The following is a 25,299-nucleotide window of genomic DNA, read 5'->3' as shown; positions in this document are numbered from 1 at the left end:
CAGTATGATGAAGTGACAATTCGGGTATAGCTCACAAACGCCAAGCTGCCGCCTTCTTAGCTCAGTGGTAGAGCACTGGTCTCGTAAACCAGGGGTCCTGATTTCGAACCTCACAGAAGGCATTCATTTTTTTAACCTTCCTGCAAGGAGCGGAGCTATCTCGACCAGCATCTAACACATGGCAGTACACTGAATAAAAGGGATGTTCTACAACCTATGACAAGTATTCTACTGGCCTCAGAGGTTTTCTGAATGCATAGGCACAACAGTGGTTTGTATGCATTTTGTAGTATAATGTCATGCTTGGCGATGTCATTCGTTTACGAGCCTCGCTACAGTGTGCATGCACGTTATCCATGTGAAGAGGCGCAAGCAGATGCTACCATTCTGCGAGATTCCTGCAGAAGGTATACCAATTGCGTTGATATACAGAGCACAAGTGAGCCAAATTCAAGGCCTCCGTGGCGCAATCGGCTAGCGCGTTCGGCTGTTAACCGAAAGGTTGGTGGTTCGAGCCCACCCGGGGGCGAAATCGTTTTAACCGGCACCGAGGTGAGGACATACGTCAACTTTGTTAGAGATACACAGCTAGCGTGACAATTTGGCTGTGTTTGAGTGATGCCACAGAGCCTTATACACATTCAGCCAAGTGACACTGTAGGTAAAAACATGGCCCTACACAGACGTTCTACTCTTTTCCTATTTATTCGTCATGTGTGACACTGCAGTAGAGCGACTCCCACTACAAAAGACGTATTCTTTACATTCAATTTCAGCGTATACGTCGCGACTGCCATATGACAGGGCCTGTCTCTCGATGTCGATTTGTATTTGGTGTCTCTTAAGTGTCGGTCTGCAGTGGGCAGCTGTTGGCCGAGAGACGTGCAGTTTGAGTGATGCCACAGAGCCTTATACACATTCAGCCAAGTGACACTGTAGGTAAAAACATGGCCCTACACAGACGTTCTACTCTTTTCCTATTTATTCGTCATGTGTGACACTGCAGTAGAGCGACGCCCACTACAAAAGACGTATTCTTTACATTCAATTTCAGCGTATACGTCGCGACTGCCATATGACAGGGCCTGTCTCTCGATGTCGATTTGTATTTGGTGTCTCTTAAGTGTCGGTCTGCAGTGGGCCGCTGTTGGCCGAGAGACGTGCAGTTTGAGTGATGCCACAGAGCCTTATACACATTCAGCCAAGTGACACTGTAGGTAAAAACATGGCCCTACACAGACGTTCTACTCTTTTCCTATTTATTCGTCATGTGTGACACTGCAGTAGAGCGACGCCCACTACAAAAGACGTATTCTTTACATTCAATTTCAGCGTATACGTCGCGACTGCCATATGACAGGGCCTGTCTCTCGATGTCGATTTGTATTTGGTGTCTCTTAAGTGTCGGTCTGCAGTGGGCCGCTGTTGGCCGAGAGACGTGCAGTCGCCTTACATGAAGCCCCATGGGCAACGCCAGTGCCACTGTGGGCAACAGCATACTGTAGCCAGAAAGAGGAGCCGAAAGGCGCATTTCGCAGTCGAGCCACGCTATCCCACAAGCTGTGCACTAGGTCAGGATTGTGCAGACCGCAAACTTCTGGTGGCCCGACGCTCGTCGTCGATCGTAAGGGCGAAACAGTCAAGAGATTTGGAAAACGGCAATGTGGACACCCCCAGCAGCAGCTGTGTGCCAAATCCGATATCTGGTCGAGGGCTGCAAGATTCAGTATGATGAAGTGGCAATTCGGGTATAGCTCACAAACGCCAAGCTGCCGCCTTCTTAGCTCAGTGGTAGAGCACAGGTCTCGTAAACCAGGGGTCGTGATTTCGAACCTCACAGAAGGCATTCATTTTTTTAACCTTCCTGCAAGGAGCGGAGCTATCTCGACCAGCATCTAACACATGGCAGTACACTGAATAAAAGGGATGTTCTACAACCTATGACAAGTATTCTACTGGCCTCAGAGGTTTTCTGAATGCATAGGCACAACAGTGGTTTGTATGCATTTTGTAGTATAATGTCATGCTTGGCGATGTCATTCGTTTACGAGCCTCGCTACAGTGTGCATGCACGTTATCCATGTGAAGAGGCGCAAGCAGATGCTACCATTCTGCGAGATTCCTGCAGAAGGTATACCAATTGCGTTGATATACAGAGCACAAGTGAGCCAAATTCAAGGCCTCCGTGGCGCAATCGGCTAGCGCGTTCGGCTGTTAACCGAAAGGTTGGTGGTTCGAGCCCACCCGGGGGCGAAATCGTTTTAACCGGCACCGAGGTGAGGACATACGTCAACTTTGTTAGAGATACACAGCTAGCGTGACAATTTGGCTGTGTTTGAGTGATGCCACAGAGCCTTATACACATTCAGCCAAGTGACACTGTAGGTAAAAACATGGCCATACACAGACGTTCTACTGTTTTCCTATTTATTCGTCATGTGTGACACTGCAGTAGAGCGACTCCCACTACAAAAGACGTATTCTTTACATTCAATTTCAGCGTATACGTCGCGACTGCCATATGATAGGGCCTGTCTCTCGATGTCGATTTGTATTTGGTGTCTCTTAAGTGTCGGTCTGCAGTGGGCCGCTGTTGGCCGAGAGACGTGCAGTTTGAGTGATGCCACAGAGCCTTATACACATTCAGCCAAGTGACACTGTAGGTAAAAACATGGCCCTACACAGACGTTCTACTCTTTTCCTATTTATTCGTCATGTGTGACACTGCAGTAGAGCGACGCCCACTACAAAAGACGTATTCTTTACATTCAATTTCAGCGTATACGTCGCGACTGCCATATGACAGGGCCTGTTTCTCGATGTCGATTTGTATTTGGTGTCTCTTAAGTGTCGGTCTGCAGTGGGCCGCTGTTGGCCGAGAGACGTGCAGTTTGAGTGATGCCACAGAGCCTTATACACATTCAGCCAAGTGACACTGTAGGTAAAAACATGGCCCTACACAGACGTTCTACTCTTTTCCTATTTATTCGTCATGTGTGACACTGCAGTAGAGCGACGCCCACTACAAAAGACGTATTCTTTACATTCAATTTCAGCGTATACGTCGCGACTGCCATATGACAGGGCCTGTCTCTCGATGTCGATTTGTATTTGGTGTCTCTTAAGTGTCGGTCTGCAGTGGGCCGCTGTTGGCCGAGAGACGTGCAGTCGCTCGCCTTACATGAAGCCCCATGGGCAACGCCAGTGCCACTGTGGGCAACAGCATACTGTAGCCAGAGAGAGGAGCCGAAAGGCGCATTTCGCAGTCGAGCCACGCTATCCCACAAGCTGTGCACTAGGTCAGGATTGTGCAGACCGCAAACTTCTGGTGGCCCGACGCTCGTCGTCGATCGTAAGGGCGAAACAGTCAAGAGATTTGGAAAACGGCAATGTGGACACCCCCAGCAGCAGCTGTGTGCCAAATCCGATATCTGGTCGAGGGCTGCAAGATTCAGTATGATGAAGTGACAATTCGGGGATAGCTCACAAACGCCAAGCTGCCGCCTTCTTAGCTCAGTGGTAGAGCACTGGTCTCGTAAACCAGGGGTCGTGAGTTCGAACCTCACAGAAGGCATTCATTTTTTTAACCTTCCTGCAAGGAGCGGAGCTATCTCGACCAGCATCTAACACATGGCAGTACACTGAATGAAAGGGATGTTCTACAACCTATGACAAGTATTCTACTGGCCTCAGAGGTTTTCTGAATGCATAGGCACAACAGTGGTTTGTATGCATTTTGTAGTATAATGTCATGCTTGACGATGTCATTCGTTTACGAGCCTCGCTACAGTGTGCATGCACGTTATCCATGTGAAGAGGCGCAAGCAGATGCTACCATTCTGCGAGATTCCTGCAGAAGGTATACCAATTGCGTTGATATACAGAGCACAAGTGAGCCAAATTCAAGGCCTCCGTGGCGCAATCGGCTAGCGCGTTCGGCTGTTAACCGAAAGGTTGGTGGTTCGAGCCCACCCGGGGGCGAAATCGTTTTAACCGGCACCGAGGTGAGGACATACGTCAACTTTGTTAGAGATACACAGCTAGCGTGACAATTTGGCTGTGTTTGAGTGATGCCACAGAGCCTTATACACATTCAGCCAAGTGACACTGTAGGTAAAAACATGGCCCTACACAGACGTTCTACTCTTTTCCTATTTATTCGTCATGTGTGACACTGCAGTAGAGCGACGCCCACTACAAAAGACGTAATCTTTACATTCAATTTCAGCGTATACGTCGCGACTGCCATATGACAGGGCCTGTCTCTCGATGTCGATTTGTATTTGGTGTCTCTTAAGTGTCGGTCTGCAGTGGGCCGCTGTTGGCCGAGAGACGTGCAGTCGCTCGCCTTACATGAAGCCCCATGGGCAACGCCAGTGCCACTGTGGGCAACAGCATACTGTAGCCAGAGAGAGGAGCCGAAAGGCGCATTTCGCAGTCGAGCCACGCTATCCCACAAGCTGTGCACTAGGTCAGGATTGTGCAGACCGCAAACTTCTGGTGGCCCGACGCTCGTCGTCGATCGTAAGGGCGAAACAGTCAAGAGATTTGGAAAACGGCAATGTGGACACCCCCAGCAGCAGCTGTGTGCCAAATCCGATATCTGGTCGAGGGCTGCAAGATTCAGTATGATGAAGTGACAATTCGGGTATAGCTCACAAACGCCAAGCTGCCGCCTTCTTAGCTCAGTGGTAGAGCACTGGTCTCGTAAACCAGGGGTCGTGAGTTCGAACCTCACAGAAGGCATTCATTTTTTTAACCTTCCTGCAAGGAGCGGAGCTATCTCGACCAGCATCTAACACATGGCAGTACACTGAATGAAAGGGATGTTCTACAACCTATGACAAGTATTCTACTGGCCTCAGAGGTTTTCTGAATGCATAGGCACAACAGTGGTTTGTATGCAGTTTGTAGTATAATGTCATGCTTGGCGATGTCATTCGTTTACGAGCCTCGCTACAGTGTGCATGCACGTTATCCATGTGAAGAGGCGCAAGCAGATGCTACCATTCTGCGAGATTCCTGCAGAAGGTATACCAATTGCGTTGATATACAGAGCACAAGTGAGCCAAATTCAAGGCCTCCGTGGCGCAATCGGCTAGCGCGTTCGGCTGTTAACCGAAAGGTTGGTGGTTCGAGCCCACCCGGGGGCGAAATCGTTTTAACCGGCACCGAGGTGAGGACATACGTCAACTTTGTTAGAGATACACAGCTAGCGTGACAATTTGGCTGTGTTTGAGTGATGCCACAGAGCCTTATACACATTCAGCCAAGTGACACTGTAGGTAAAAACATGGCCCTACACAGACGTTCTACTCTTTTCCTATTTATTCGTCATGTGTGACACTGCAGTAGAGCGACGCCCACTACAAAAGACGTATTCTTTACATTCAATTTCAGCGTATACGTCGCGACTGCCATATGACAGGGCCTGTCTCTCGATGTCGATTTGTATTTGGTGTCTCTTAAGTGTCGGTCTGCAGTGGGCCGCTGTTGGCCGAGAGACGTGCAGTCGCTCGCCTTACATGAAGCCCCATGGGCAACGCCAGTGCCACTGTGGGCAACAGCATACTGTAGCCAGAGAGAGGAGCCGAAAGGCGCATTTCGCAGTCGAGCCACGCTATCCCACAAGCTGTGCACTAGGTCAGGATTGTGCAGACCGCAAACTTCTGGTGGCCCGACGCTCGTCGTCGATCGTAAGGGCGAAACAGTCAAGAGATTTGGAAAACGGCAATGTGGACACCCCCAGCAGCAGCTGTGTGCCAAATCCGATATCTGGTCGAGGGCTGCAAGATTCAGTATGATGAACTGACAATTCGGGGATAGCTCACAAACGCCAAGCTGCCGCCTTCTTAGCTCAGTGGTAGAGCACTGGTCTCGTAAACCAGGGGTCGTGAGTTCGAACCTCACAGAAGGCATTCATTTTTTTAACCTTCCTGCAAGGAGCGGAGCTATCTCGACCAGCATCTAACACATGGCAGTACACTGAATGAAAGGGATGTTCTACAACCTATGACAAGTATTCTACTGGCCTCAGAGGTTTTCTGAATGCATAGGCACAACAGTGGTTTGTATGCAGTTTGTAGAATAATGTCATGCTTGGCGATGTCATTCGTTTACGAGCCTCGGTACAGTGTGCATGCACGTTATCCATGTGAAGAGGCGCAAGCAGATGCTACCATTCTGCGAGATTCCTGCAGAAGGTATACCAATTGCGTTGATATACAGAGCACAAGTGAGCCAAATTCAAGGCCTCCGTGGCGCAATCGGCTAGCGCGTTCGGCTGTTAACCGAAAGGTTGGTGGTTCGAGCCCACCCGGGGGCGAAATCGTTTTAACCGGCACCGAGGTGAGGACATACGTCAACTTTGTTAGAGATACACAGCTAGCGTGACAATTTGGCTGTGTTTGAGTGATGCCACAGAGCCTTATACACATTCAGCCAAGTGACACTGTAGGTAAAAACATGGCCCTACACAGACGTTCTACTCTTTTCCTATTTATTCGTCATGTGTGACACTGCAGTAGAGCGACGCCCACTACAAAAGACGTATTCTTTACATTCAATTTCAGCGTATACGTCGCGACTGCCATATGACAGGGCCTGTCTCTCGATGTCGATTTGTATTTGGTGTCTCTTAAGTGTCGGTCTGCAGTGGGCCGCTGTTGGCCGAGAGACGTGCAGTCGCTCGCCTTACATGAAGCCCCATGGGCAACGCCAGTGCCACTGTGGGCAGCAGCATACTGTAGCCAGAGAGAGGAGCCGAAAGGCGCATTTCGCAGTCGAGCCACGCTATCCCACAAGCTGTGCACTAGGTCAGGATTGTGCAGACCGCAAACTTCTGGTGGCCCGACGCTCGTCGTCGATCGTAAGGGCGAAACAGTCAAGAGATTTGGAAAACGGCAATGTGGACACCCCCAGCAGCAGCTGTGTGCCAAATCCGATATCTGGTCGAGGGCTGCAAGATTCAGTATGATGAAGTGACAATTCGGGGATAGCTCACAAACGCCAAGCTGCCGCCTTCTTAGTTCAGTGGTAGAGCACTGGTCTCGTAAACCAGGGGTCGTGATTTCGAACCTCACAGAAGGCATTCATTTTTTTAACCTTCCTGCAAGGAGCGGAGCTATCTCGACCAGCATCTAACACATGGCAGTACACTGAATGAAAGGGATGTTCTACAACCTATGACAAGTATTCTACTGGCCTCAGAGGTTTTCTGAATGCATAGGCACAGCAGTGGTTTGTATGCATTTTGTAGTATAATGTCATGCTTGGCGATGTCATTCGTTTACGAGCCTCGCTACAGTGTGCATGCACGTTATCCATGTGAAGAGGCGCAAGCAGATGCTACCATTCTGCGAGATTCCTGCAGAAGGTATACCAATTGCGTTGATATACAGAGCACAAGTGAGCCAAATTCAAGGCCTCCGTGGCGCAATCGGCTAGCGCGTTCGGCTGTTAACCGAAAGGTTGGTGGTTCGAGCCCACCCGGGGGCGAAATCGTTTTAACCGGCACCGAGGTGAGGACATACGTCAACTTTGTTAGATATACACAGCTAGCGTGACAATTTGGCTGTGTTTGAGTGATGCCACAGAGCCTTATACACATTCAACCAAGTGACACTGTAGGTAAAAACATGGCCCTACACAGACGTTCTACTCTTTTCCTATTTATTCGTCATGTGTGACACTGCAGTAGAGCGACGCCCACTACAAAAGACGTATTCTTTACATTCAATTTCAGCGTATACGTCGCGACTGCCATATGACAGGGCCTGTCTCTCGATGTCGATTTGTATTTGGTGTCTCTTAAGTGTCGGTCTGCAGTGGGCCGCTGTTGGCCGAGAGACGTGCAGTCGCTCGCCTTACATGAAGCCCCATGGGCAACGCCAGTGCCACTGTGGGCAACAGCATACTGTAGCCAGAGAGAGGAGCCGAAAGGCGCATTTCGCAGTCGAGCCACGCTATCCCACAAGCTGTGCACTAGGTCAGGATTGTGCAGACCGCAAACTTCTGGTGGCCCGACGCTCGTCGTCGATCGTAAGGGCGAAACAGTCAAGAGATTTGGAAAACGGCAATGTGGACACCCCCAGCAGCAGCTGTGTGCCAAATCCGATATCTGGTCGAGGGCTGCAAGATTCAGTATGATGAAGTGACAATTCGGGGATAGCTCACAAACGCCAAGCTGCCGCCTTCTTAGCTCAGTGGTAGAGCACTGGTCTCGTAAACCAGGGGTCGTGAGTTCGAACCTCACAGAAGGCATTCATTTTTTTAACCTTCCTGCAAGGAGCGGAGCTATCTCGACCAGCATCTAACACATGGCAGTACACTGAATGAAAGGGATGTTCTACAACCTATGACAAGTATTCTACTGGCCTCAGAGGTTTTCTGAATGCATAGGCACAACAGTGGTTTGTATGCAGTTTGTAGTATAATGTCATGCTTGGCGATGTCATTCGTTTACGAGCCTCGCTACAGTGTGCATGCACGTTATCCATGTGAAGAGGCACAAGCAGATGCTACCATTCTGCGAGATTCCTGCAGAAGGTATACCAATTGCGTTGATATACAGAGCACAAGTGAGCCAAATTCAAGGCCTCCGTGGCGCAATCGGCTAGCGCGTTCGGCTGTTAACCGAAAGGTTGGTGGTTCGAGCCCACCCGGGGGCGAAATCGTTTTAACCGGCACCGAGGTGAGGACATACGTCAACTTTGTTAGAGATACACAGCTAGCGTGACAATTTGGCTGTGTTTGAGTGATGCCACAGAGCCTTATACACATTCAGCCAAGTGACACTGTAGGTAAAAACATGGCCCTACACAGACGTTCTACTCTTTTCCTATTTATTCGTCATGTGTGACACTGCAGTAGAGCGACGCCCACTACAAAAGACGTATTCTTTACATTCAATTTCAGCGTATACGTCGCGACTGCCATATGACAGGGCCTGTCTCTCGATGTCGATTTGTATTTGGTGTCTCTTAAGTGTCGGTCTGCAGTGGGCCGCTGTTGGCCGAGAGACGTGCAGTCGCCTTACATGAAGCCCCATGGGCAACGCCAGTGCCACTGTGGGCAACAGCATACTGTAGCCAGAGAGAGGAGCCGAAAGGCGCATTTCGCAGTCGAGCCACGCTATCCCACAAGCTGTGCACTAGGTCAGGATTGTGCAGACCGCAAACTTCTGGTGGCCCGACGCTCGTCGTCGATCGTAAGGGCGAAACAGTCAAGAGATTTGGAAAACGGCAATGTGGACACCCCCAGCAGCAGCTGTGTGCCAAATCCGATATCTGGTCGAGGGCTGCAAGATTCAGTATGATGAAGTGACAATTCGGGGATAGCTCACAAACGCCAAGCTGCCGCCTTCTTAGCTCAGTGGTAGAGCACTGGTCTCGTAAACCAGGGGTCGTGAGTTCGAACCTCACAGAAGGCATTCATTTTTTTAACCTTCCTGCAAGGAGCGGAGCTATCTCGACCAGCATCTAACACATGGCAGTACACTGAATGAAAGGGATGTTCTACAACCTATGACAAGTATTCTACTGGCCTCAGAGGTTTTCTGAATGCATAGGCACAACAGTGGTTTGTATGCATTTTGTAGTATAATGTCATGCTTGGCGATGTCATTCGTTTACGAGCCTCGCTACAGTGTGCATGCACGTTATCCATGTGAAGAGGCGCAAGCAGATGCTACCATTCTGCGAGATTCCTGCAGAAGGTATACCAATTGCGTTGATATACAGAGCACAAGTGAGCCAAATTCAAGGCCTCCGTGGCGCAATCGGCTAGCGCGTTCGGCTGTTAACCGAAAGGTTGGTGGTTCGAGCCCACCCGGGGGCGAAATCGTTTTAACCGGCACCGAGGTGAGGACATACGTCAACTTTGTTAGAGATACACAGCTAGCGTGACAATTTGGCTGTGTTTGAGTGATGCCACAGAGCCTTATACACATTCAGCCAAGTGACACTGTAGGTAAAAACATGGCCCTACACAGACGTTCTACTCTTTTCCTATTTATTCGTCATGTGTGACACTGCAGTAGAGCGACGCCCACTACAAAAGACGTATTCTTTACATTCAATTTCAGCGTATACGTCGCGACTGCCATATGACAGGGCCTGTCTCTCGATGTCGATTTGTATTTGGTGTCTCTTAAGTGTCGGTCTGCAGTGGGCCGCTGTTGGCCGAGAGACGTGCAGTTTGAGTGATGCCACAGAGCCTTATACACATTCAGCCAAGTGACACTGTAGGTAAAAACGTGGCCCTACACAGACGTTCTACTCTTTTCCTATTTATTCGTCATGTGTGACACTGCAGTAGAGCGACGCCCACTACAAAAGACGTATTCTTTACATTCAATTTCAGCGTATACGTCGCGACTGCCATATGACAGGGCCTGTCTCTCGATGTCGATTTGTATTTGGTGTCTCTTAAGTGTCGGTCTGCAGTGGGCCGCTGTTGGCCGAGAGACGTGCAGTCGCTCGCCTTACATGAAGCCCCATGGGCAACGCCAGTGCCACTGTGGGCAACAGCATACTGTAGCCAGAGAGAGGAGCCGAAAGGCGCATTTCGCAGTCGAGCCACGCTATCCCACAAGCTGTGCACTAGGTCAGGATTGTGCAGACCGCAAACTTCTGGTGGCCCGACGCTCGTCGTCGATCGTAAGGGCGAAACAGTCAAGAGATTTGGAAAACGGCAATGTGGACACCCCCAGCAGCAGCTGTGTGCCAAATCCGATATCTGGTCGAGGGCTGCAAGATTCAGTATGATGAAGTAACAATTCGGGTATAGCTCACAAACGCCAAGCTGCCGCCTTCTTAGCTCAGTGGTAGAGCACTGGTCTCGTAAACCAGGGGTCGTGATTTCGAACCTCACAGAAGGCATTCATTTTTTTAACCTTCCTGCAAGGAGCGGAGCTATCTCGACCAGCATCTAACACATGGCAGTACACTGAATGAAAGGGATGTTCTACAACCTATGACAAGTATTCTACTGGCCTCAGAGGTTTTCTGAATGCATAGGCACAACAGTGGTTTGTATGCATTTTGTAGTATAATGTCATGCTTGGCGATGTCATTCGTTTACGAGCCTCGCTACAGTGTGCATGCACGTTATCCATGTGAAGAGGCGCAAGCAGATGCTACCATTCTGCGAGATTCCTGCAGAAGGTATACCAATTGCGTTGATATACAGAGCACAAGTGAGCCAAATTCAAGGCCTCCGTGGCGCAATCGGCTAGCGCGTTCGGCTGTTAACCGAAAGGTTGGTGGTTCGAGCCCACCCGGGGGCGAAATCGTTTTAACCGGCACCGAGGTGAGGACATACGTCAACTTTGTTAGAGATACACAGCTAGCGTGACAATTTGGCTGTGTTTGAGTGATGCCACAGAGCCTTATACACATTCAGCCAAGTGACACTGTAGGTAAAAACATGGCCCTACACAGACGTTCTACTCTTTTCCTATTTATTCGTCATGTGTGACACTGCAGTAGAGCGACGCCCACTACAAAAGACGTATTCTTTACATTCAATTTCAGCGTATACGTCGCGACTGCCATATGACAGGGCCTGTCTCTCGATGTCGATTTGTATTTGGTGTCTCTTAAGTGTCGGTCTGCAGTGGGCCGCTGTTGGCCGAGAGACGTGCAGTCGCCTTACATGAAGCCCCATGGGCAACGCCAGTGCCACTGTGGGCAACAGCATACTGTAGCCAGAGAGAGGAGCCGAAAGGCGCATTTCGCAGTCGAGCCACGCTATCCCACAAGCTGTGCACTAGGTCAGGATTGTGCAGACCGCAAACTTCTGGTGGCCCGACGCTCGTCGTCGATCGTAAGGGCGAAACAGTCAAGAGATTTGGAAAACGGCAATGTGGACACCCCCAGCAGCAGCTGTGTGCCAAATCCGATATCTGGTCGAGGGCTGCAAGATTCAGTATGATGAAGTGACAATTCGGGGATAGCTCACAAACGCCAAGCTGCCGCCTTCTTAGCTCAGTGGTAGAGCACTGGTCTCGTAAACCAGGGGTCGTGATTTCGAACCTCACAGAAGGCATTCATTTTTTTAACCTTCCTGCAAGGAGCGGAGCTATCTCGACCAGCATCTAACACATGGCAGTACACTGAATGAAAGGGATGTTCTACAACCTATGACAAGTATTCTACTGGCCTCAGAGGTTTTCTGAATGCATAGGCACAACAGTGGTTTGTATGCATTTTGTAGTATAATGTCATGCTTGGCGATGTCATTCGTTTACGAGCCTCGCTACAGTGTGCATGCACGTTATCCATGTGAAGAGGCGCAAGCAGATGCTACCATTCTGCGAGATTCCTCCAGAAGGTATACCAATTGCGTTGATATACAGAGCACAAGTGAGCCAAATTCAAGGCCTCCGTGGCGCAATCGGCTAGCGCGTTCGGCTGTTAACCGAAAGGTTGGTGGTTCGAGCCCACCCGGGGGCGAAATCGTTTTAACCGGCACCGAGGTGAGGACATACGTCAACTTTGTTAGAGATACACAGCTAGCGTGACAATTTGGCTGTGTTTGAGTGATGCCACAGAGCCTTATACACATTCAGCCAAGTGACACTGTAGGTAAAAACATGGCCCTACACAGACGTTCTACTCTTTTCCTATTTATTCGTCATGTGTGACACTGCAGTAGAGCGACGCCCACTACAAAAGACATATTCTTCACATTCAATTTCAGCGTATACGTCGCGACTGCCATATGACAGGGCCTGTCTCTCGATGTCGATTTGTATTTGGTGTCTCTTAAGTGTCGGTCTGCAGTGGGCCGCTGTTGGCCGAGAGTCGTGCAGTTTGAGTGATGCCACAGAGCTTTATACACATTCAGCCAAGTGACACTGTAGGTAAAAACATGGCCCTACACAGACGTTCTACTCTTTTCCTATTTATTCGTCATGTGTGACACTGCAGTAGAGCGACGCCCACTACAAAAGACGTATTCTTTACATTCAATTTCAGCGTATACGTCGCGACTGCCATATGACAGGGCCTGTCTCTCGATGTCGATTTGTATTTGGTGTCTCTTAAGTGTCGGTCTGCAGTGGGCCGCTGTTGGCCGAGAGACGTGCAGTCGCTCGCCTTACATGAAGCCCCATGGGCAACGCCAGTGCCACTGTGGGCAACAGCATACTGTAGCCAGAGAGAGGAGCCGAAAGGCGCATTTCGCAGTCGAGCCACGCTATCCCACAAGCTGTGCACTAGGTCAGGATTGTGCAGACCGCAAACTTCTGGTGGCCCGACGCTCGTCGTCGATCGTAAGGGCGAAACAGTCAAGAGATTTGGAAAACGGCAATGTGGACACCCCCAGCAGCAGCTGTGTGCCAAATCCGATATCTGGTCGAGGGCTGCAAGATTCAGTATGATGAAGTGACAATTCGGGGATAGCTCACAAACGCCAAGCTGCCGCCTTCTTAGCTCAGTGGTAGAGCACTGGTCTCGTAAACCAGGGGTCGTGAGTTCGAACCTCACAGAAGGCATTCATTTTTTTAACCTTCCTGCAAGGAGCGGAGCTATCTCGACCAGCATCTAACACATGGCAGTACACTGAATGAAAGGGATGTTCTACAACCTATGACAAGTATTCTACTGGCCTCAGAGGTTTTCTGAATGCATAGGCACAACAGTGGTTTGTATGCATTTTGTAGTATAATGTCATGCTTGGCGATGTCATTCGTTTACGAGCCTCGCTACAGTGTGCATGCACGTTATCCATGTGAAGAGGCGCAAGCAGATGCTACCATTCTGCGAGATTCCTGCAGAAGGTATACCAATTGCGTTGATATACAGAGCACAAGTGAGCCAAATTCAAGGCCTCCGTGGCGCAATCGGCTAGCGCGTTCGGCTGTTAACCGAAAGGTTGGTGGTTCGAGCCCACCCGGGGGCGGAATCGTTTTAACCGGCACCGAGGTGAGGACATACGTCAACTTTGTTAGAGATACACAGCTAGCGTGACAATTTGGCTGTGTTTGAGTGATGCCACAGAGCCTTATACACATTCAGCCAAGTGACACTGTAGGTAAAAACATGGCCCTACACAGACGTTCTACTCTTTTCCTATTTATTCGTCATGTGTGACACTGCAGTAGAGCGACGCCCACTACAAAAGACGTATTCATTACATTCAATTTCAGCGTATACGTCGCGACTGCCATATGACAGGGCCTGTCTCTCGATGTCGATTTGTATTTGGTGTCTCTTAAGTGTCGGTCTGCAGTGGGCCGCTGTTGGCCGAGAGACGTGCAGTTTGAGTGATGCCACAGAGCCTTATACACATTCAGCCAAGTGACACTGTAGGTAAAAACATGGCCCTACACAGACGTTCTACTCTTTTCCTATTTATTCGTCATGTGTGACACTGCAGTAGAGCGACGCCCACTACAAAAGACGTATTCTTTACATTCAATTTCAGCGTATACGTCGCGACTGCCATATGACAGGGCCTGTCTCTCGATGTCGATTTGTATTTGGTGTCTCTTAAGTGTCGGTCTGCAGTGGGCCGCTGTTGGCCGAGAGACGTGCAGTCGCTCGCCTTACATGAAGCCCCATGGGCAACGCCAGTGCCACTGTGGGCAACAGCATACTGTAGCCAGAGAGAGGAGCCGAAAGGCGCATTTCGCAGTCGAGCCACGCTATCCCACAAGCTGTGCACTAGGTCAGGATTGTGCAGACCGCAAACTTCTGGTGGCCCGACGCTCGTCGTCGATCGTAAGGGCGAAACAGTCAAGAGATTTGGAAAACGGCAATGTGGACACCCCCAGCAGCAGCTGCGTGCCAAATCCGATATCTGGTCGAGGGCTGCAAGATTCAGTATGATGAAGTGACAATTCGGGGATAGCTCACAAACGCCAAGCTGCCGCCTTCTTAGCTCAGTGGTAGAGCACTGGTCTCGTAAACCAGGGGTCGTCATTTCGAACCTCACAGAAGGCATTCATTTTTTTAACCTTCCTGCAAGGAGCGGAGCTATCTCGACCAGCATCTAACACATGGCAGTACACTGAATGAAAGGGATGTTCTACAACCTATGACAAGTATTCTACTGGCCTCAGAGGTTTTCTGAATGCATAGGCACAACAGTGGTTTGTATGCATTTTGTAGTATAATGTCATGCTTGGCGATGTCATTCGTTTACGAGCCTCGCTACAGTGTGCATGCACGTTATCCATGTGAAGAGGCGCAAGCAGATGCTACCATTCTGCGAGATTCCTGCAGAAGGTATACCAATTGCGTTGATATACAGAGCACAAGTGAGCCAAATTCAAGGCCTCCGTGGCGCAATCGGCTAGCGCGTTCGGCTGTTAACCGAAAGGTTGGTGGTTCGAGCCCACCCGGGGGCGAAATCGTTCTAACCGGCACCGAGGTGAGGACATACGTCAACTTTGTTAGAGATACACAGCTAGCGTGACAATTTGGCTGTGTTTGAGTGATGCCACAGAGCTTTATACACATTCAGCCAAGTGACACTGTAGGTAAAAACATGGCCCTACACAGACGTTGTACTCTTTTCCTATTTATTCGTCATGTGTGACACTGCAGTAGAGCGACGCCCACTACAAAAGACATATTCTTCACATTCAATTTCAGCGTATACGTCGCGACTGCCATATGACAGGGCCTGTCTCTCGATGTCGATTTGTATTTGGTGTCTCTTAAGTGTCGGTCTGCAGTGGGCCGCTGTTGGCCGAGAGACGTGCAGTCGCCTTACATGAAGCCCCATGGGCAACGCCAGTGCCACTGTGGGCAACAGCATACTGTAGCCAGAGAGAGGAGCCGAAAGGCGCATTTCGCAGTCGAGCCACGCTATCCCACAAGCTGTGCACTAGGTCAGGATTGTGCAGACCGCAAACTTCTGGTGGCCCGACGCTCGTCGTCGATCGTAAGGGCGAAACCGTCAAGAGATTTGGAAAACGGCAATGTGGACACCCCCAGCAGCAGCTGTGTGCCAAATCCGATATCTGGTCGAGGGCTGCAAGATTCAGTATGATGAAGTGACAATTCGGGGATAGCTCACAAACGCCAAGCTGCCGCCTTCTTAGCTCAGTGGTAGAGCACTGGTCTCGTAAACCAGGGGTCGTGAGTTCGAACCTCACAGAAGGCATTCATTTTTTTAACCTTCCGGCAAGGAGCGGAGCTATCTCGACCAGCATCTAACACATGGCAGTACACTGAATAAAAGGGATGTTCTACAACCTATGACAAGTATTCTACTGGCCTCAGAGGTTTTCTGAATGCATAGGCACAACAGTGGTTTGTATGCATTTTGTAGTATAATGTCATGCTTGGCGATGTCATTCGTTTACGAGCCTCGCTACAGTGTGCATGCACGTTATCCATGTGAAGAGGCGCAAGCAGATGCTACCATTCTGCGAGATTCCTGCAGAAGGTATACCAATTGCGTTGATATACAGAGCACAAGTGAGCCAAATTCAAGGCCTCCGTGGCGCAATCGGCTAGCGCGTTCGGCTGTTAACCGAAAGGTTGGTGGTTCGAGCCCACCCGGGGGCGAAATCGTTTTAACCGGCACCGAGGTGAGGACATACGTCAACTTTGTTAGAGATACACAGCTAGCGTGACAATTTGGCTGTGTTTGAGTGATGCCACAGAGCCTTATACACATTCAGCCAAGTGACACTGTAGGTAAAAACATGGCCCTACACAGACGTTCTACTCTTTTCCTATTTATTCGTCATGTGTGACACTGCAGTAGAGCGACGCCCACTAAAAAAGACGTATTGTTTACATTCAATTTCAGCGTATACGTCGCGACTGCCATATGACAGGGCCCGTCTCTCGATGTCGATTTGTATTTGGTGTCTCTTAAGTGTCGGTCTGCAGTGGGCCGCTGTTGGCCGAGAGACGTGCAGTCGCTCGCCTTACATGAAGCCCCATGGGCAACGCCAGTGCCACTGTGGGCAACAGCATACTGTAGCCAGAGAGAGGAGCCGAAAGGCGCATTTCGCAGTCGAGCCACGCTATCCCACAAGCTGTGCACTAGGTCAGGATTGTGCAGACCGCAAACTTCTGGTGGCCCGACGCTCGTCGTCGATCGTAAGGGCGAAACAGTCAAGAGATTTGGAAAACGGCAATGTGGACACCCCCAGCAGCAGCTGTGTGCCAAATCCGATATCTGGTCGAGGGCTGCAAGATTCAGTATGATGAAGTGACAATTCGGGGATAGCTCACAAACGCCAAGCTGCCGCCTTCTTAGCTCAGTGGTAGAGCACTGGTCTCGTAAACCAGGGGTCGTGATTTCGAACCTCACAGAAGGCATTCATTTTTTTAACCTTCCTGCAAGGAGCGGAGCTATCTCGACCAGCATCTAACACATGGCAGTACACTGAATGAAAGGGATGTTCTACAACCTATGACAAGTATTCTACTGGCCTCAGAGGTTTTCTGAATGCATAGGCACAACAGTGGTTTGTATGCATTTTGTAGTATAATGTCATGCTTGGCGATGTCATTCGTTTACGAGCCTCGCTACAGTGTGCATGCACGTTATCCATGTGAAGAGGCGCAAGCAGATGCTACCATTCTGCGAGATTCCTGCAGAAGGTATACCAATTGCGTTGATATACAGAGCACAAGTGAGCCAAATTCAAGGCCTCCGTGGCGCAATCGGCTAGCGCGTTCGGCTGTTAACCGAAAGGTTGGTGGTTCGAGCCCACCCGGGGGCGAAATCGTTTTAACCGGCACCGAGGTGAGGACATACGTCAACTTTGTTAGAGATACACAGCTAGCGTGACAATTTGGCTGTGTTTGAGTGATGCCACAGAGCCTTATACACATTCAGCCAAGTGACACTGTAGGTAAAAACATGGCCCTACACAGACGTTCTACTCTTTTCCTATTTATTCGTCATGTGTGACACTGCAGTAGAGCGACGCCCACTACAAAAGACGTATTCTTTACATTCAATTTCAGCGTATACGTCGCGACTGCCATATGACAGGGCCTGTCTCTCGATGTCGATTTGTATTTGGTGTCTCTTAAGTGTCGGTCTGCAGTGGGCCGCTGTTGGCCGAGAGACGTGCAGTCGCTCGCCTTACATGAAGCCCCATGGGCAACGCCAGTGCCACTGTGGGCAACAGCATACTGTAGCCAGAGAGAGGAGCCGAAAGGCGCATTTCGCAGTCGAGCCACGCTATCCCACAAGCTGTGCACTAGGTCAGGATTGTGCAGACCGCAAACTTCTGGTGGCCCGACGCTCGTCGTCGATCGTAAGGGCGAAACAGTCAAGAGATTTGGAAAACGGCAATGTGGACACCCCCAGCAGCAGCTGTGTGCCAAATCCGATATCTGGTCGAGGGCTGCAAGATTCAGTATGATGAACTGACAATTCGGGGATAGCTCACAAACGCCAAGCTGCCGCCTTCTTAGCTCAGTGGTAGAGCACTGGTCTCGTAAACCAGGGGTCGGGATTTCGAACCTCACAGAAGGCATTCATTTTTTTAACCTTCCTGCAAGGAGCGGAGCTATCTCGACCAGCATCTAACACATGGCAGTACACTGAATGAAAGGGATGTTCTACAACCTATGACAAGTATTCTAATGGCCTCAGAGGTTTTCTGAATGCATAGGCACAACAGTGGTTTGTATGCATTTTGTAGTATAATGTCATGCTTGGCGATGTCATTCGTTTACGAGCCTCGCTACAGTGTGCATGCACGTTATCCATGTGAAGAGGCGCAAGCAGATGCTACCATTCTGCGAGATTCCTGCAGATGGTATACCAATTGCGTTGATATACAGAGCACAAGTGAGCCAAATTCAAGGCCTCCGTGGCGCAATCGGCTAGCGCGTTCGGCTGTTAACCGAAAGGTTGGTGGTTCGAGCCCACCCGGGGGCGAAATCGTTTTAACCGGCACCGAGGTGAGGACATACGTCAACTTTGTTAGAGATACACAGCTAGCGTGACAATTTGGCTGTGTTTGAGTGATGCCAGAGAGCCTTATACACATTCAGCCAAGTGACACTGTAGGTAAAAACATGGCCCTACACAGACGTTCTACTCTTTTCCTATTTATTCGTCATGTGTGACACTGCAGTAGAGCGACGCCCACTACAAAAGACGTATTCATTACATTCAATTTCAGCGTACACGTCGCGACTGCCATATGACAGGGCCTGTCTCTCGATGTCGATTTGTATTTGGTGTCTCTTAAGTGTCGGTCTGCAATGGGCCGCTTTTGGCCGAGAGACGTGCAGTTTGAGTGATGCCACAGAGCCTTATACACATTCAGCCAAGTGACACTGTAGGTAAAAACATGGCCCTACACAGACGTTCTACTCTTTTCCTATTTATTCGTCATGTGTGACACTGCAGTAGAGCGACGCCCACTACAAAAGACGTATTCTTTACATTCAATTTCAGCGTATACGTCGCGACTGCCATATGACAGGGCCTGTCTCTCGATGTCGATTTGTATTTGGTGTCTCTTAAGTGTCGGTCTGCAGTGGTTCGCTGTTGGCCGAGAGACGTGCAGTCGCTCGCCTTACATGAAGCCCCATGGGCAACGCCAGTGCCACTGTGGGCAACAGCATACTGTAGCCAGAGAGAGGAGCCGAAAGGCGCATTTCGCAGTCGAGCCACGCTATCCCACAAGCTGTGCACTAGGTCAGGATTGTGCAGACCGCAAACTTCTGGTGGCCCGACGCTCGTCGTCGATCGTAAGGGCGAAACAGTCAAGAGATTTGGAAAACGGCAATGTGGACACCCCCAGCAGCAGCTGTGTGCCAAATCCGATATCTGGTCGAGGGCTGCAAGATTCAGTATGATGAAGTGACAATTCGGGGATAGCTCACAAACGCTAAGCTGCCGCCTTCTTAGCTCAGTGGTAGAGCACTGGTCTCGTAAACCAGGGGTCGTGAGTTCGAACCTCACAGAAGGCATTCATTTTTTTAACCTTCCTGCAAGGAGCGGAGCTATCTCGACCAGCATCTAACACATGGCAGTACACTGAATGAAAGGGATGTTCTACAACCTATGACAAGTATTCTACTGGCCTCAGAGGTTTTCTGAATGCATAGGCACAACAGTGGTTTGTATGCATTTTGTAGTATAATGTCATGCTTGGCGATGTCATTCGTTTACGAGCCTCGCTACAGTGTGCATGCACGTTATCCATGTGAAGAGGCGCAAGCAGATGCTACCATTCTGCGAGATTCCTGCAGAAGGTATACCAATTGCGTTGATATACAGAGCACAAGTGAGCCAAATTCAAGGCCTCCGTGGCGCAATCGGCTAGCGCGTTCGGCTGTTAACCGAAAGGTTGGTGGTTCGAGCCCACCCGGGGGCGAAATCGTTTTAACCGGCACCGAGGTGAGGACATACGTCAACTTTGTTAGAGATACACAGCTAGCGTGACAATTTGGCTGTGTTTGAGTGATGCCACAGAGCCTTATACACATTCAGCCAAGTGACACTGTAGGTAAAAACATGGCCCTACACAGACGTTCTACTCTTTTCCTATTTATTCGTCATGTGTGACACTGCAGTAGAGCGACGCCCACTACAAAAGACGTATTCTTTACATTCAATTTCAGCGTATACGTCGCGACTGCCATATGACAGGGCCTGTCTCTCGATGTCGATTTGTATTTGGTGTCTCTTAAGTGTCGGTCTGCAGTGGGCCGCTGTTGGCCGAGAGACGTGCAGTCGCTCGCCTTACATGAAGCCCCATGGGCAACGCCAGTGCCACTGTGGGCAACAGCATACTGTAGCCAGAGAGAGGAGCCGAAAGGCGCATTTCGCAGTCGAGCCACGCTATCCCACAAGCTGTGCACTAGGTCAGGATTGTGCAGACCGCAAACTTCTGGTGGCCCGACGCTCGTCGTCGATCGTAAGGGCGAAACAGTCAAGAGATTTGGAAAACGGCAATGTGGACACCCCCAGCAGCAGCTGTGTGCCAAATCCGATATCTGGTCGAGGGCTGCAAGATTCAGTATGATGAAGTGACAATTCGGGGATAGCTCACAAACGCCAAGCTGCCGCCTTTTTAGCTCAGTGGTAGAGCACTGGTCTCGTAAACCAGGGGTCGTGATTTCGAACCTCACAGAAGGCATTCATTTTTTTAACCTTCCTGCAAGGAGCGGAGCTATCTCGACCAGCATCTAACACATGGCAGTACACTGAATGAAAGGGATGTTCTACAACCTATGACAAGTATTCTACTGGCCTCAGAGGTTTTCTGAATGCATAGGCACAACAGTGGTTTGTATGCATTTTGTAGTATAATGTCATGCTTGGCGATGTCATTCGTTTACGAGCCTCGCTACAGTGTGCATGCACGTTATCCATGTGAAGAGGCGCAAGCAGATGCTACCATTCTGCGAGATTCCTGCAGAAGGTATACCAATTGCGTTGATATACAGAGCACAAGTGAGCCAAATTCAAGGCCTCCGTGGCGCAATCGGCTAGCGCGTTCGGCTGTTAACCGAAAGGTTGGTGGTTCGAGCCCACCCGGGGGCGAAATCGTTTTAACCGGCACCGAGGTGAGGACATACGTCAACTTTGTTAGAGATACACAGCTAGCGTGACAATTTGGCTGTGTTTGAGTGATGCCACAGAGCCTTATACACATTCAGCCAAGTGACACTGTAGGTAAAAACATGGCCCTACACAGACGTTCTACTCTTTTCCTATTTATTCGTCATGTGTGACACTGCAGTAGAGCGACGCCCACTACAAAAGACGTATTCTTTACATTCAATTTCAGCGTATACGTCGCGACTGCCATATGACAGGGCCTGTCTCTCGATGTCGATTTGTATTTGGTGTCTCTTAAGTGTCGGTCTGCAGTGGGCCGCTGTTGGCCGAGAGACGTGCAGTCGCTCGCCTTACATGAAGCCCCATGGGCAACGCCAGTGCCACTGTGGGCAACAGCATACTGTAGCCAGAGAGAGGAGCCGAAAGGCGCATTTCGCAGTCGAGCCACGCTATCCCACAAGCTGTGCACTAGGTCAGGATTGTGCAGACCGCAAACTTCTGGTGGCCCGACGCTCGTCGTCGATCGTAAGGGCGAAACAGTCAAGAGATTTGGAAAACGGCAATGTGGACACCCCCAGCAGCAGCTGTGTGCCAAATCCGATATCTGGTCGAGGGCTGCAAGATTCAGTATGATGAAGTGACAATTCGGGGATAGCTCACAAACACTAAGCTGCCGCCTTCTTAGCTCAGTGGTAGAGCACTGGTCTCGTAAACCAGGGGTCGTCATTTCGAACCTCACAGAAGGCATTCATTTTTTTAACCTTCCTGCAAGGAGCGGAGCTATCTCGACCAGCATCTAACACATGGCAGTACACTGAATGAAAGGGATGTTCTACAACCTATGACAAGTATTCTACTGGCCTCAGAGGTTTTCTGAATGCATAGGCACAACAGTGGTTTGTATGCATTTTGTAGTATAATGTCATGCTTGGCGATGTCATTCGTTTACGAGCCTCGCTACAGTGTGCATGCACGTTATCCATGTGAAGAGGCGCAAGCAGATGCTACCATTCTGCGAGATTCCTGCAGAAGGTATACCAATTGCGTTGATATACAGAGCACAAGTGAGCCAAATTCAAGGCCTCCGTGGCGCAATCGGCTAGCGCGTTCGGCTGTTAACCGAAAGGTTGGTGGTTCGAGCCCACCCGGGGGCGAAATCGTTTTAACCGGCACCGAGGTGAGGACATACGTCAACTTTGTTAGAGATACACAGCTAGCGTGACAATTTGGCTGTGTTTGAGTGATGCCACAGAGCCTTATACACATTCAGCCAAGTGACACTGTAGGTAAAAACATGGCCCTACACAGACGTTCTACTCTTTTCCTATTTATTCGTCATGTGTGACACTGCAGTAGAGCGACGCCCACTACAAAAGACGTAATCTTTACATTCAATTTCAGCGTATACGTCGCGACTGCCATATGACAGGGCCTGTCTCTCGATGTCGATTTGTATTTGGTGTCTCTTAAGTGTCGGTCTGCAGTGGGCCGCTGTTGGCCGAGAGACGTGCAGTCGCTCGCCTTACATGAAGCCCCATGGACAACGCCAGTGCCACTGTGGGCAACAGCATACTGTAGCCAGAGAGAGGAGCCGAAAGGCGCATTTCGCAGTCGAGCCACGCTATCCCACAAGCTGTGCACTAGGTCAGGATTGTGCAGACCGCAAACTTCTGGTGGCCCGACGCTCGTCGTCGATCGTAAGGGCGAAACAGTCAAGAGATTTGGAAAACGGCAATGTGGACACCCCCAGCAGCAGCTGTGTGCCAAATCCGATATCTGGTCGAGGGCTGCAAGATTCAGTATGATGAAGTGACAATTCGGGTATAGCTCACAAACGCCAAGCTGCCGCCTTTTTAGCTCAGTGGTAGAGCACTGGTCTCGTAAACCAGGGGTCGTGATTTCGAACCTCACAGAAGGCATTCATTTTTTTAACCTTCCTGCAAGGAGCGGAGCTATCTCGACCAGCATCTAACACATGGCAGTACACTGAATGAAAGGGATGTTCTACAACCTATGACAAGTATTCTACTGGCCTCAGAGGTTTTCTGAATGCATAGGCACAACAGTGGTTTGTATGCATTTTGTAGTATAATGTCATGCTTGGCGATGTCATTCGTTTACGAGCCTCGCTACAGTGTGCATGCACGTTATCCATGTGAAGAGGCGCAAGCAGATGCTACCATTCTGCGAGATTCCTGCAGAAGGTATACCAATTGCGTTGATATACAGAGCACAAGTGAGCTAAATTCAAGGCCTCCGTGGCGCAATCGGCTAGCGCGTTCGGCTGTTAACCGAAAGGTTGGTGGTTCGAGCCCACCCGGGGGCGAAATCGTTTTAACCGGCACCGAGGTGAGGACATACGTCAACTTTGTTAGAGATACACAGCTAGCGTGACAATTTGGCTGTGTTTGAGTGATGCCACAGAGACTTATACACATTCAGCCAAGTGACACTGTAGGTAAAAACATGGCCCTACACAGACGTTCTACTCTTTTCCTATTTATTCGTCATGTGTGACACTGCAGTAGAGCGACGCCCACTACAAAAGACGTATTCATTACATTCAATTTCAGCGTATACGTCGCGACTGCCATATGACAGGGCCTGTCTCTCGATGTCGATTTGTATTTGGTGTCTCTTAAGTGTCGGTCTGCAGTGGGCCGCTGTTGGCCGAGAGACGTGCAGTCGCTCGCCTTACATGAAGCCCCATGGGCAACGCCAGTGCCACTGTGGGCAACAGCATACTGTAGCCAGAGAGAGGAGCCGAAAGGCGCATTTCGCAGTCGAGCCACGCTATCCCACAAGCTGTGCACTAGGTCAGGATTGTGCAGACCGCAAACTTCTGGTGGCCCGACGCTCGTCGTCGATCGTAAGGGCGAAACAGTCAAGAGATTTGGAAAACGGCAATGTGGACACCCCCAGCAGCAGCTGTGTGCCAAATCCGATATCTGGTCGAGGGCTGCAAGATTCAGTATGATGAAGTGACAATTCGGGGATAGCTCACAAACGCCAAGCTGCCGCCTTTTTAGCTCAGTGGTAGAGCACTGGTCTCGTAAACCAGGGGTCGTGATTTCGAACCTCACAGAAGGCATTCATTTTTTTAACCTTCCTGCAAGGAGCGGAGCTATCTCGACCAGCATCTAACACATGGCAGTACACTGAATGAAAGGGATGTTCTACAACCTATGACAAGTATTCTACTGGCCTCAGAGGTTTTCTGAATGCATAGGCACAACAGTGGTTTGTATGCATTTTGTAGTATAATGTCATGCTTGGCGATGTCATTCGTTTACGAGCCTCGCTACAGTGTGCATGCACGTTATCCATGTGAAGAGGCGCAAGCAGATGCTACCATTCTGCGAGATTCCTGCAGAAGGTATACCAATTGCGTTGATATACAGAGCACAAGTGAGCCAAATTCAAGGCCTCCGTGGCGCAATCGGCTAGCGCGTTCGGCTGTTAACCGAAAGGTTGGTGGTTCGAGCCCACCCGGGGGCGAAATCGTTTTAACCGGCACCGAGGTGAGGACATACGTCAACTTTGTTAGAGATACACAGCTAGCGTGACAATTTGGCTGTGTTTGAGTGATGCCACAGAGCCTTATACACATTCAGCCAAGTGACACTGTAGGTAAAAACATGGCCCTACACAGACGTTCTACTCTTTTCCTATTTATTCGTCATGTGTGACACTGCAGTAGAGCGACGCCCACTACAAAAGACGTAATCTTTACATTCAATTTCAGCGTATACGTCGCGACTGCCATATGACAGGGCCTGTCTCTCGATGTCG

General features: G+C 49.9%; 40 non-coding genes across 40 annotated transcripts; all 40 read left to right on the top strand.

The window, feature by feature from the left end:
- The first annotated feature begins 50 nt into the window (after nucleotides 1-50).
- On the top strand, nucleotides 51-122 carry Trnat-cgu (transfer RNA threonine (anticodon CGU)). Its single transcript has one exon. It is a non-coding gene; the product is annotated as a tRNA-Thr (tRNA).
- Nucleotides 123-455: 333 nt separating this feature from the next.
- Trnan-guu (transfer RNA asparagine (anticodon GUU)) lies at nucleotides 456-529 on the top strand. Its single transcript has one exon. It is a non-coding gene; the product is annotated as a tRNA-Asn (tRNA).
- Nucleotides 530-1,774: 1,245 nt separating this feature from the next.
- On the top strand, nucleotides 1,775-1,846 carry Trnat-cgu (transfer RNA threonine (anticodon CGU)). The gene has a single exon. It is a non-coding gene; the product is annotated as a tRNA-Thr (tRNA).
- Nucleotides 1,847-2,179: 333 nt separating this feature from the next.
- Nucleotides 2,180-2,253, top strand: Trnan-guu (transfer RNA asparagine (anticodon GUU)). The gene has a single exon. It is a non-coding gene; the product is annotated as a tRNA-Asn (tRNA).
- A 1,249-nt stretch (nucleotides 2,254-3,502) lies between these two features.
- Trnat-cgu (transfer RNA threonine (anticodon CGU)) lies at nucleotides 3,503-3,574 on the top strand. Its single transcript has one exon. It is a non-coding gene; the product is annotated as a tRNA-Thr (tRNA).
- A 333-nt stretch (nucleotides 3,575-3,907) lies between these two features.
- Nucleotides 3,908-3,981, top strand: Trnan-guu (transfer RNA asparagine (anticodon GUU)). Its single transcript has one exon. It is a non-coding gene; the product is annotated as a tRNA-Asn (tRNA).
- Nucleotides 3,982-4,674: 693 nt separating this feature from the next.
- On the top strand, nucleotides 4,675-4,746 carry Trnat-cgu (transfer RNA threonine (anticodon CGU)). The gene has a single exon. It is a non-coding gene; the product is annotated as a tRNA-Thr (tRNA).
- A 333-nt stretch (nucleotides 4,747-5,079) lies between these two features.
- On the top strand, nucleotides 5,080-5,153 carry Trnan-guu (transfer RNA asparagine (anticodon GUU)). Its single transcript has one exon. It is a non-coding gene; the product is annotated as a tRNA-Asn (tRNA).
- Nucleotides 5,154-5,846: 693 nt separating this feature from the next.
- Trnat-cgu (transfer RNA threonine (anticodon CGU)) lies at nucleotides 5,847-5,918 on the top strand. Its single transcript has one exon. It is a non-coding gene; the product is annotated as a tRNA-Thr (tRNA).
- A 333-nt stretch (nucleotides 5,919-6,251) lies between these two features.
- Nucleotides 6,252-6,325, top strand: Trnan-guu (transfer RNA asparagine (anticodon GUU)). Its single transcript has one exon. It is a non-coding gene; the product is annotated as a tRNA-Asn (tRNA).
- A 693-nt stretch (nucleotides 6,326-7,018) lies between these two features.
- On the top strand, nucleotides 7,019-7,090 carry Trnat-cgu (transfer RNA threonine (anticodon CGU)). The gene has a single exon. It is a non-coding gene; the product is annotated as a tRNA-Thr (tRNA).
- Nucleotides 7,091-7,423: 333 nt separating this feature from the next.
- Nucleotides 7,424-7,497, top strand: Trnan-guu (transfer RNA asparagine (anticodon GUU)). Its single transcript has one exon. It is a non-coding gene; the product is annotated as a tRNA-Asn (tRNA).
- Nucleotides 7,498-8,190: 693 nt separating this feature from the next.
- Trnat-cgu (transfer RNA threonine (anticodon CGU)) lies at nucleotides 8,191-8,262 on the top strand. The gene has a single exon. It is a non-coding gene; the product is annotated as a tRNA-Thr (tRNA).
- Nucleotides 8,263-8,595: 333 nt separating this feature from the next.
- Nucleotides 8,596-8,669, top strand: Trnan-guu (transfer RNA asparagine (anticodon GUU)). The gene has a single exon. It is a non-coding gene; the product is annotated as a tRNA-Asn (tRNA).
- Nucleotides 8,670-9,358: 689 nt separating this feature from the next.
- Nucleotides 9,359-9,430, top strand: Trnat-cgu (transfer RNA threonine (anticodon CGU)). Its single transcript has one exon. It is a non-coding gene; the product is annotated as a tRNA-Thr (tRNA).
- A 333-nt stretch (nucleotides 9,431-9,763) lies between these two features.
- On the top strand, nucleotides 9,764-9,837 carry Trnan-guu (transfer RNA asparagine (anticodon GUU)). The gene has a single exon. It is a non-coding gene; the product is annotated as a tRNA-Asn (tRNA).
- A 971-nt stretch (nucleotides 9,838-10,808) lies between these two features.
- Trnat-cgu (transfer RNA threonine (anticodon CGU)) lies at nucleotides 10,809-10,880 on the top strand. Its single transcript has one exon. It is a non-coding gene; the product is annotated as a tRNA-Thr (tRNA).
- A 333-nt stretch (nucleotides 10,881-11,213) lies between these two features.
- Trnan-guu (transfer RNA asparagine (anticodon GUU)) lies at nucleotides 11,214-11,287 on the top strand. Its single transcript has one exon. It is a non-coding gene; the product is annotated as a tRNA-Asn (tRNA).
- Nucleotides 11,288-11,976: 689 nt separating this feature from the next.
- On the top strand, nucleotides 11,977-12,048 carry Trnat-cgu (transfer RNA threonine (anticodon CGU)). Its single transcript has one exon. It is a non-coding gene; the product is annotated as a tRNA-Thr (tRNA).
- Nucleotides 12,049-12,381: 333 nt separating this feature from the next.
- Trnan-guu (transfer RNA asparagine (anticodon GUU)) lies at nucleotides 12,382-12,455 on the top strand. Its single transcript has one exon. It is a non-coding gene; the product is annotated as a tRNA-Asn (tRNA).
- Nucleotides 12,456-13,426: 971 nt separating this feature from the next.
- Nucleotides 13,427-13,498, top strand: Trnat-cgu (transfer RNA threonine (anticodon CGU)). The gene has a single exon. It is a non-coding gene; the product is annotated as a tRNA-Thr (tRNA).
- Nucleotides 13,499-13,831: 333 nt separating this feature from the next.
- Nucleotides 13,832-13,905, top strand: Trnan-guu (transfer RNA asparagine (anticodon GUU)). Its single transcript has one exon. It is a non-coding gene; the product is annotated as a tRNA-Asn (tRNA).
- A 971-nt stretch (nucleotides 13,906-14,876) lies between these two features.
- On the top strand, nucleotides 14,877-14,948 carry Trnat-cgu (transfer RNA threonine (anticodon CGU)). Its single transcript has one exon. It is a non-coding gene; the product is annotated as a tRNA-Thr (tRNA).
- A 333-nt stretch (nucleotides 14,949-15,281) lies between these two features.
- On the top strand, nucleotides 15,282-15,355 carry Trnan-guu (transfer RNA asparagine (anticodon GUU)). The gene has a single exon. It is a non-coding gene; the product is annotated as a tRNA-Asn (tRNA).
- Nucleotides 15,356-16,044: 689 nt separating this feature from the next.
- On the top strand, nucleotides 16,045-16,116 carry Trnat-cgu (transfer RNA threonine (anticodon CGU)). The gene has a single exon. It is a non-coding gene; the product is annotated as a tRNA-Thr (tRNA).
- Nucleotides 16,117-16,449: 333 nt separating this feature from the next.
- Nucleotides 16,450-16,523, top strand: Trnan-guu (transfer RNA asparagine (anticodon GUU)). Its single transcript has one exon. It is a non-coding gene; the product is annotated as a tRNA-Asn (tRNA).
- A 693-nt stretch (nucleotides 16,524-17,216) lies between these two features.
- Trnat-cgu (transfer RNA threonine (anticodon CGU)) lies at nucleotides 17,217-17,288 on the top strand. Its single transcript has one exon. It is a non-coding gene; the product is annotated as a tRNA-Thr (tRNA).
- Nucleotides 17,289-17,621: 333 nt separating this feature from the next.
- Nucleotides 17,622-17,695, top strand: Trnan-guu (transfer RNA asparagine (anticodon GUU)). The gene has a single exon. It is a non-coding gene; the product is annotated as a tRNA-Asn (tRNA).
- Nucleotides 17,696-18,388: 693 nt separating this feature from the next.
- On the top strand, nucleotides 18,389-18,460 carry Trnat-cgu (transfer RNA threonine (anticodon CGU)). Its single transcript has one exon. It is a non-coding gene; the product is annotated as a tRNA-Thr (tRNA).
- Nucleotides 18,461-18,793: 333 nt separating this feature from the next.
- On the top strand, nucleotides 18,794-18,867 carry Trnan-guu (transfer RNA asparagine (anticodon GUU)). The gene has a single exon. It is a non-coding gene; the product is annotated as a tRNA-Asn (tRNA).
- A 971-nt stretch (nucleotides 18,868-19,838) lies between these two features.
- Trnat-cgu (transfer RNA threonine (anticodon CGU)) lies at nucleotides 19,839-19,910 on the top strand. The gene has a single exon. It is a non-coding gene; the product is annotated as a tRNA-Thr (tRNA).
- Nucleotides 19,911-20,243: 333 nt separating this feature from the next.
- Trnan-guu (transfer RNA asparagine (anticodon GUU)) lies at nucleotides 20,244-20,317 on the top strand. The gene has a single exon. It is a non-coding gene; the product is annotated as a tRNA-Asn (tRNA).
- A 693-nt stretch (nucleotides 20,318-21,010) lies between these two features.
- Trnat-cgu (transfer RNA threonine (anticodon CGU)) lies at nucleotides 21,011-21,082 on the top strand. Its single transcript has one exon. It is a non-coding gene; the product is annotated as a tRNA-Thr (tRNA).
- Nucleotides 21,083-21,415: 333 nt separating this feature from the next.
- Trnan-guu (transfer RNA asparagine (anticodon GUU)) lies at nucleotides 21,416-21,489 on the top strand. The gene has a single exon. It is a non-coding gene; the product is annotated as a tRNA-Asn (tRNA).
- Nucleotides 21,490-22,182: 693 nt separating this feature from the next.
- Trnat-cgu (transfer RNA threonine (anticodon CGU)) lies at nucleotides 22,183-22,254 on the top strand. The gene has a single exon. It is a non-coding gene; the product is annotated as a tRNA-Thr (tRNA).
- Nucleotides 22,255-22,587: 333 nt separating this feature from the next.
- Nucleotides 22,588-22,661, top strand: Trnan-guu (transfer RNA asparagine (anticodon GUU)). The gene has a single exon. It is a non-coding gene; the product is annotated as a tRNA-Asn (tRNA).
- A 693-nt stretch (nucleotides 22,662-23,354) lies between these two features.
- Nucleotides 23,355-23,426, top strand: Trnat-cgu (transfer RNA threonine (anticodon CGU)). The gene has a single exon. It is a non-coding gene; the product is annotated as a tRNA-Thr (tRNA).
- Nucleotides 23,427-23,759: 333 nt separating this feature from the next.
- Trnan-guu (transfer RNA asparagine (anticodon GUU)) lies at nucleotides 23,760-23,833 on the top strand. The gene has a single exon. It is a non-coding gene; the product is annotated as a tRNA-Asn (tRNA).
- Nucleotides 23,834-24,526: 693 nt separating this feature from the next.
- On the top strand, nucleotides 24,527-24,598 carry Trnat-cgu (transfer RNA threonine (anticodon CGU)). Its single transcript has one exon. It is a non-coding gene; the product is annotated as a tRNA-Thr (tRNA).
- Nucleotides 24,599-24,931: 333 nt separating this feature from the next.
- Nucleotides 24,932-25,005, top strand: Trnan-guu (transfer RNA asparagine (anticodon GUU)). The gene has a single exon. It is a non-coding gene; the product is annotated as a tRNA-Asn (tRNA).
- Nucleotides 25,006-25,299: the final 294 nt, after the last annotated feature.

The sequence above is a fragment of the Schistocerca nitens genome, chromosome 6 (assembly GCF_023898315.1).
Source record: "Schistocerca nitens isolate TAMUIC-IGC-003100 chromosome 6, iqSchNite1.1, whole genome shotgun sequence".
Classification (NCBI taxonomy): Eukaryota; Metazoa; Arthropoda; class Insecta; order Orthoptera; family Acrididae; genus Schistocerca; species Schistocerca nitens.
Note: the sequence above shows the minus strand (reverse complement) of the source record. Positions and strands in the feature narration are given on the sequence as shown.